This window comes from Sus scrofa, chromosome 7, assembly GCF_000003025.6.
Source record: "Sus scrofa isolate TJ Tabasco breed Duroc chromosome 7, Sscrofa11.1, whole genome shotgun sequence".
Classification (NCBI taxonomy): domain Eukaryota; kingdom Metazoa; phylum Chordata; class Mammalia; order Artiodactyla; family Suidae; genus Sus; species Sus scrofa.
The window spans coordinates 111,551,264-111,560,313 of record NC_010449.5 but is presented as its reverse complement, the minus strand read 5'-3'; positions in this window follow the sequence as shown (position 1 = coordinate 111,560,313).

Below are 9,050 nucleotides of genomic sequence, written 5' to 3'. Positions count from 1 at the left end.
TTCATGCAGGATGCTATCTGGCCACAAGTTTGAGCACAGGGCATCTCTGTCATTGGATTGGATGTCCAGCAGCCTGTTTGTTCCCTACAAAGCTTGCTAACCAAAGTCTTTTTATTTTATTTATTGATATTTTGGCCATGCCTGCAGCATTTGGAAGCTCCCCAGCCGTGGATCAACCCCAAGCCACAGCAGCGACACAAGCCGCTGCAGTGACAACGCTGGATCCTTAAGCCTCTCCGCCACAAGAGAACGCCTCAAAGTCCTTTAAAGATTCTAACAGCTTTGAATTTATGACTCATGCATCACCCAAGAAACTGAGCCATTGCCACATTTTTGCATCTATTTTGATATGCATTTATTCATTCAACAATTTTTTTTTTTTTTGTCTTTTTAGGGCCACACTCATGACATATGGAAGTTCCCAGGCTAGGGGTTGAATCAGAGCTGTAGCTGCTGACCCACCTACACCACAGCCACAGCAACGCAGGATCCCAGCCACATCTGCCACCTACACCACAGCTCATGGTAATGCCAGATCCTTAACCCACTTAGCCAGGCCAGGGATCAAAGCCACATCCTCATGGTTATAAGTTGGGCTCTTCACCCGCTAAGCCACAGTAGGAACTCCCATTCAACAAATATTAATGCAGCCCTTACTGGGTGAAAAACAGAGGTGAATCAGCATCAAGGCCCTTCAGCAAGAGCCTTAATGTCTTTTGCCGTTTAATGTAGGTTTGCCTGACTATATAAATTACATGAAGCTTTCGCATATAATGTTGGCTTTACCTACGATACCACAGATAGAATAGCAAACAGTTTCAGGTAGTCAAACCATGTTTGCTGGTTGATTATATGGTGGTAAAGAATCATCCTTCTGTAGCTTTATTATTTTTTTCTCTACCATTTATCTTTTCCTCGACCCATTCGATCACAGGTTATGGAAACTACCATCTATACTTCCAAGAACACTGACGTAATGCTGCTATTCCTTGTAGGTGTGGAAATGGAAGTTATTTGCTATGGGAACCCCACGTCTGCTCTCATCACTTGCATGGTGGTAAACGTGTGTGGGAATGGGAGGTCTCACAACTGTCTTCCTTCCCCTTCTGTATTTCTTCTGCCTTTGATCTGGAATTTTAATCGTATTGGGTTAAATTATTTCCGGTGAGGTGTTCAAAGACTTTCAAGTGTCTCTGCCTTTTTGAATATTAGCTTCTTTGCAGTGCGGTTTTTCCTAATTATTCCAAATATGGTATAATGACCATGAAAGCAGAAAGAAAAACCATTTTATGTTCTTGAATTTGATTTCACATTCACAGCTTCCACTTAGTACCTCTCTAATGATTAGGTTCATTTCAATGTCATTTTCAAGATGCCTGCCAGGATTATAATCATTTCAACCCAAGTTTCTATACGTTTAGGAAATAAGCTGGTTCATTTGATTTAAACACAGGACCTCAATAAATGTATTTCTGTGTGGCTCAGAGCTCCCAGTGTAGTTATTGTAGAGCTGGGCTACTGTGCATTACTTAATATATTTATTAAATCATTAAGCAAATATTTGCTGAACACCTACCATGCGTGAAGGTGGTCAAAAGGCACAAATATCCGGTTATAAAATAAATAAGTCCTGGGGATGTCATGTATAGCACGACGACTACAGTTAACTATGCTCTAGTGCATATTTGAAAGTTGCCAAGAACGTAGACCTTAGAAGCTATCATCACAAGAAAAAAAAAAAATCACAACTAAGTGCAGTGATGAATGTTATCTAGACTGGTAGTGACCGTTTCACACTATATACCAAATATTACATGGTACACCTGACACTAATATAATACTACAGGTTAATTAAATCTCAATTAAAAATGTAAATTAATAGGTTCATACGCCCAAGGTCGAGGAAGAGATGTGAATCACAGTACGGGATAAAGAGTCAAAAAAGGGACCCTAGACGGAGGGGGTGTATTAGTCAGCTTAGCTGCCATAGCAAATGTCACAGATCAGGTGGCTTACACAACAGGAGTGTATTTTTTGACAGTTCTAGTGGCTAGAAGTGCAAGATCAAGGTGCCGGCAGCCTTGGGTTTCTTCCGAGGTCTGTCTCCTTGGCGTACAGATGGCCATCTCACTGCGGGCTCACTTAGCTATCTCTGTGTGTCTTTCTTTGTCTATGGTAATCTTTTATTCTTAAAAGGATACCAGTCATATTGAATGAGGGCCACCCTCACAAAACCATTTTAACTCAGTCCCCTCTTTAAAGGTCTTGTCGATGAATACAGCTCCCCTCTGAGATGTTGAGGGCTAGGACTTTCGTATGAATTTAGGGTGCACACAATTCAGCCCATAATGGGGGTTCAGGGAAGACCTGTCCAAGGAGGGGAGACATCCAGGCAGAGACGGAATAAGGGAAAAGTCATGGGTGAGGGTGAGTCGTTGGTGGAGAGGAAGAGCAATTCTGGCAGGGGGCACAGTGAGGGCACAACTTCAAGGCTGGAGGCTGAACTGTCAAGGAGCCCGTGAGGGAGGGCGAGAAAGCCACAGGTTCTGGCAGAGGCCAGTTGTGAGGGAACTTGGAGGCAGGGCTGGGACTGAATTTTCTTCTGAATGTCCTGGCAAGTCAGAGGTGTGTTTTAAGCAAGGCAAGGATATAATTTCACATATGCTTTTAAAGTCTTCTTTTAAAATTTACAGCAGATTTTCTGTAGACTCCCGAGAATTCACTTGGAAGGATCATACTAATCATGAAACCCCCAAAAGTTTCTGGGAATAGTTGAGATGCAGACCTCAGAGGTTACTCTCCACTGATGTTGTAGGAATTCCTTCCCTCAAGGGTTAAGGCATCAGCTAAGAATTCTTTGGATACTGGATTACTGCTGAGATTTCACCTGCCACACTCAATGATGCTGAGTTTTTGACAGGAGCGATATCTGGTTCCATTTACATATATGGAAAAATGTCCTTTTCTTGAAGAAAAACTTTGGTTATGATGATTGGGTCTGTAGTAATTTATTTATCAGGAGTGATGTGAAATTGACAGCGCTTGGACCAACTCAAGTCAGGGCAAACTCTGAGGTGTCTTTTCCGTCTTTGACAAATGTCATCTCTAGATTCAGATGAAGTAACGAGAGACAATAACAATTACTTGAGCAACTTGTTGACAAAAATAAGGGGTCTCCACAAAGCAGTCCACACCCATCATACCTAGATCCTATTCTGTATTAACCAAAGACTGAATCTTCTAAAGCCCCACATACAGGAAGCCTGCAAGACATTGGATTACACCACCTCCATCAAGCCATTTTAAGTCACTTACAATGGCCACATATATTTTTACGGAGTATTTTATGTTGTACTCAGATTCAAGCACCATACGCAATAGGAAACATATCGCTAAATAGATCAGTAGTCATTTTCCTGGGAACTTGTAAACACGAGCCATCCATCTGCCCTCTTGTATCAGCATTAAACTTTGTTACTGAGGGCTGCCTTCTGGGATCTATAAAAAGTTTCCTCATATAAAAAATATAATGATTTCACACACACACACTCATAGAGAAACTTTCAACTATAATGTCCTGATTAAAGGCAGTAGAATTTTAGGTGAGACCAGTTAGATTTCAAAAATAACAATAGGTCACTTTTTTAGTCTCTCTTCTTTTGGAAACGCACTGTTTTTTGTTTGTTTGTTTGTTTGTTTGTTTTGTCTTTGGTGGTTATTTTTGTTTGGTTTGGTTGTGCCCATGGCATGTGGAAGTTCCTGGGCCAGGGATCAAATCCACGACACAGCAGGAACCAGAGCCTCAGCAGCGACAACACCAGATCCTTGACCTGCTGAGCCATCAGGGATCTCCTGGAAACACATTGTTTTATGAAGGGGGAAATGATAAAACCAAATTTAACTAGTAAACATGATGGAAATCATTTAGAGATAAATGGAAATACCTTTCAAATGAATATGAAAGCTTTCTTCGACCCAGCAGGGAGAGAAAATAGACTTATCTGCTCTGGCCAAATAGTTAGGATTCTATATGTGTGATTTTCCACCTCCATATCCAAATGTTCTGTGTTTAGAATATTCCTCTAAAGATTGTCTTCAGACACCTGAAGACAGCATATGCCCCAGGATCACAACACCTTTTCATGGAGTCTTAGTGGCAAAGGATAGAATGCAAAGCATTAGAATACCTTGGTCAAGTTCTCCCGTATTCTGAGGCTATCCTTGAAGTCGGAATTAAAAGGAGAGCGTGGTGGCTAAGTAATGTTGTCTCATTTGCTTCAATAAGCAAAGTTAGAGGTTATTTATGATAACACAACCATCAGAAGAATGTGTTCCTGTGCATTCTGAGGACAGGAAGCCCTACTTCAAGTCTTCCTATTAAGTCCTTGCTGTGAAGGGGTAGCAAATGGTATTAAGTTGTTAGATTAGCGAGGTTCTACTGCATTTTCACTTTAAGCCAGAGCGCTTTCACAGCTGAGCTGTAATGCTCTGAAAATGCCGGCATAACAAGATCCAGACATGGAGTTGAATCCCAAACAGTGAACAGTCAACGGCTTTATGTGCTGTTACCTTGCTGAAGCCATAAAGAGTCAGCACGTCTGAAAAGACACTGTGCATAGAGGAAGCCACTGCAGGAAATTGGTGGCTCTTTCAATAATAACACACCTCTACAGGGCAGGAATGCAGTTCTGTTTTCTAGAGGACACCAGCGTGAACCCTAGTCCCTTCTTGAGAAGGCAAGTAGATAGAATGAACGTAAATTATCCGATTAAAGACTAAATATTACACTGAGCTCCCCAGAGTGTACACTGGGAAGAGAATTCCGAGGAGTCACATTTAGCCTGCTGGCCAAATGGGACTTGCCACATACTTGAGTAAACACAGGTTTCCCTAATAAACTGCCTTTCTTAGAAATCCGAAGTGCTTAAGTCCTTGGGTTCAGGAGAACTTGAGTATCTCTGGGAGGCAGGCAAAGGGGTCAAGTTGTAGAAGAGAACTAGAAAGAAAACCCAAGGGCAACGTCTAACTAAGGAGTGTGAGAAATTACATCCCAGAAAAGTATGTTGCAGCTGTCAGTTGAGACTCTAGTGTGCAAAGTCGCCTGGACCCATGAATTGGTCGAACCTTGTACACACCCACTTTGCCTGGCTTGATTCAAAGTAGTGACTTTGATTTCTCATGTGATTGATGCACTTGGCAGCTGTGACCCTGGACCCGTGCCAAGCCCAGGAAGGGAACAAAGAACTGGAGGACCTGGTCTTGGATGTGAACTTGCCCACCTGTAGCAAAGGGGACAACATGCTGGTGGGGTTTCAGGGATAGGTTTTAACAAAGTGTGGAAGAGTTTAGTGATTGTGACCGAGGACAGAAAGGTTATTTTTTCCTTTGCTTCCTTGGTAGCTTATCGGGAGACTTTAGGGCAGGGTCAATGAGGCAAACATCCGGGAGTCACAAGGTCAAGAATGTTGGATCCAGAAAGATGAATGAAATCTATCAGTAATGCCCTTGGCAGCATCCAAAGTTGCATGGGGGAAAGTAGGACTGTTTTCTAGGAGGATGAACGATGACATGTGATTGGCTATCTTTGCAAACTTTGGTGTGTAAAAAATGAAAGGAAACCTTTACCCAGGATCAAAAGTAACCATCATTGGAGCTCACTGCTGTGGCACAGGGGGTTAATGTTCTGGCATTGTCACTGCTATGGTGTGGATTTGATTCATATGCCATGGGCGCAGCCAAAAAAATAAATAAATAAATAACCATCACTGTTTTAATATGCACAAGTTCCACGACTCCTTTTGACCCAAATGTTTCGTCTTTCACAGACCAAACTTTTTCATACATCAATGTCCTTAAATGCATGACATAGAAACTTTTTTAAATGAGGAAATTCCGGAGTTCCCCTTGTGGCTCAGTAGGTTAAGGGCCTGATGCTGTCTCTGTGAGGATGCAGATTTGATCCCTGGCCTCACTCAGTGGGTTAAGGATATGACATTGCCACAGGCTGCAGCGTAGGTTGCAGGTGTGGCTTGGATCCAGTGTTGCTATGGCTGTGGCGTAGCCTGGGAACGTACATATGCCACAGGTGTGGCCATAAAAATTTTTTTAAAAATCCATTTAAAGTTAGAAAAATAAAATAAATGAAGAAAGTAAAAAAAAAAAAAAAAAAAAGACGCATTTTGACAGAACTAGAATGAGCAAAAATCAGTTTCAGATGGTGTACCTGTGATCACAGCACCAAGGAGTCCCTGGGAAGACAGTCACTGTGCTGAAGGGCGTGTTTTGCAACGATTTGGTTTCAGATATGGGCTCTGTGGCAAAACTTAACGTGGAGGTGGGTCTTCAAGGGCTACCGACAGAGAAAGGCAATCATCACTCAAAAGGCAAGGTGGGGGAGGGGTGGGCTGGGGGGTGTGACTGCCAATGACCAATGAGAGACAGGCTGTATGTATTATCTTAGGTCAGGTTCTCCTGGAAAGGATTTGGAGCTGAAGCTTCATATGCAAGGATTTTTTTTTTTTTTTTTTTTTTCCTTTTTAGGGCCGCACTCACAGCATATGGAGGTTCCCAGGCTAGGGATCCAATCGGAGCCACAGCTGCCAGCCTACACCACAGCCACAGCAAGTCAGGATCAGAGCCACATCTGCCACCTGCACCATAGCTCACGGCAATGCCGGATCCTTAACTCACTGAACGAGGCCAGGGATCAAACCCACAACCTCATCGTTCCTAGTGGGATTCGTTAACCACTGCACCACAACGGGAAATCCTGCAAGGATTTTTTTAAAGAAGCTGCTCCCCAGGGAAAATCAGAGGGGGGCAGTGGTGTCGAGGACAAACTGACAGGACAGAGAACACAAAGAAGTCAAACCAGAGAGCCATTTCAGGCAAGTCCCAGCCTCAGCCCGACCCTGCGAGAGCTGTGGAGTGTAAGTTACCCCTCAGACCTGGTTCCAACTCTGGGCCGAGAGCTGGGCTTTCATACTCGGTACCAGCCAGTCACTGGCTAACTGCCCCCCAGGAAAATCTAAATTCCCATCTTCCAAAGAGAGTCCTGGTGTTGGCCATTGGGTGCAAACTTAGAAGCCAAGGGTAGGGTATCAAGAAATGGAAAAATATGGAGTTCCTGCTGTGGCGCAACAGGTTAAGGATCAGGCATTGCCTCAGCTGTGGCATAGGTCGCAGCTATGGCTCAGATTCGATCCCTGGCCCAGGAACTTCCATGTGCCACAGGTATGGCTGGGGAAAAAAAAAAAGAAATGGAAAGATAATTTGGGAATCAGAGCGCCAACTGTGTTCAGCACATGTATAAAACCTGTGTACAGGACAAGAATTAAGTATTTCAGTTATGAACCCCAAATCCCAAGGGCAGACACTGCAGGTTGTGGAAGCTGCTTTACGACGGAGCTCACACAGGCAGGCAGCTCTGTGCAGCTGGCAGCAGCAAAGATGTGTATACTTGCCATGTCTTTAAGCAATGGCTGGTGATTCTTCCTCGCAGCTGCTCTATCATCTTCTGTGCCCACCGAGCTTGTCTCTCTCCTCCTGCTGCCCTGGGAGCAGTGGGTGCCGGACTGCTCTGAGGACACCTCTGACCAGAGGCATCTAACAAGCCTCTTTCTTATTCAACCTGTGTCCGGAGGAACTTTCTTTTCCCCCTTCTCCAGACTGAGGGCTGGAGAGGCTGAAACAATTCTCAAGACGATGTCATCAAGGGCTAGACTCTGTGCTACAAATACTGTAAGGATGTGACGAAAACGGAGATTAATTAGGACTGGAGAAATCATGGAAGGCTTCTTGGAGGAGATGGACTTCATCTTGGCCTTGAAAATCAGTGGAATTCAGAGAAGTGGAAGAGAGAAAGAAGGGCATCCTGGCAGAGGGAAACAAACTGGGCAGAGGCACAGAGGCAAGACCCGGCAGGCACTTTTATGGCACAAGCTGAAGACAGGCTTAGCTCCAGTGAGGAATCACCACACAAAAGGCCGACTGTCGGTCGCCCTGGGCCTAAAAATTGGGTCATGGTCTTAAGCCGTCTCCCACTCCCGCTCGCTTCCGCTTCTTTCTGACTCTCTGCCCACTTCCCCACTCAGGCTGGCTTTCCATCACGCTGCGATGCGCGCTGGATCATCCTTCTAATTAATACGTGCCAGGTTCCAGGAGCTGACAAGCTTTCAATACAAAGAAACAAATGATACAAGCCAGGACGGAAAGCAGAACAAAATAAAGACGGCAGGGGGTGCTTGGAGTGAACAGCATCACGGAACAGGCGAATTTCCGAGACTTTTTGGAAAAGGGGAAACCTGATGTGTTAATTAGGAGTCTGTGTCAGTAATAAGACGGCTCAGAGGAAGGTAATGAAAGAAACAAAGGGGGCAGTGGGGGGACTGTTCAGGCAGAATGGAAGTGAGAGGGGAAGGAGAGGGGAGAGCTGATTATTCTTCTCTGTTATTTAACGTACGTCTGTGGTCTGTTGGCTCCATAAGACAGGACTCAGCCTTTTGTGTTGTACAAAGCACCACGAATAAAGCGCTTCGGGTATAAATAACATGCAGCTTCTGCCCCCAGGACCCAATGCAACAGGAAGTATTGCAGCCTTACCAGCTCCAGCTGGTGGCGGATTGGGGCTTTTCTGAGCATATTCTTCTTAGAGAAACGGCTGAGAGGAGCCAGTAGAAGGGTTCAAAACAAGAGGAAGCTCACTCAGCGAGGCAGTGAGGCACCAGAGCACCTCCAATGAGGGAAAGGGGCCCCGTGCAGCCTGCATCCGGCTTCAGTCCACCTGGCAGAGGGGATTCAAGCTCTGGCGCTGGAATCAGACAGACATGGTTCTAACCCCGGCTCCACCACTTGCTGGCTGTGTGGTCCGATCTTCCAGCTGGTACTGCTGAGCCGAGAAAAAGACAGGGTATCGTCCATGCTGCTGCCAGATGTATTTTCCAAAAGTGCAGCTTCAGGGGTATCTTTCTGCTGTTCAGAACCGGTACCCGACTGCTAAGTAGAGTTAGTTCACTGTGGGCTTTGGGGACCGAGCAAGTTAGCCCTGTCAC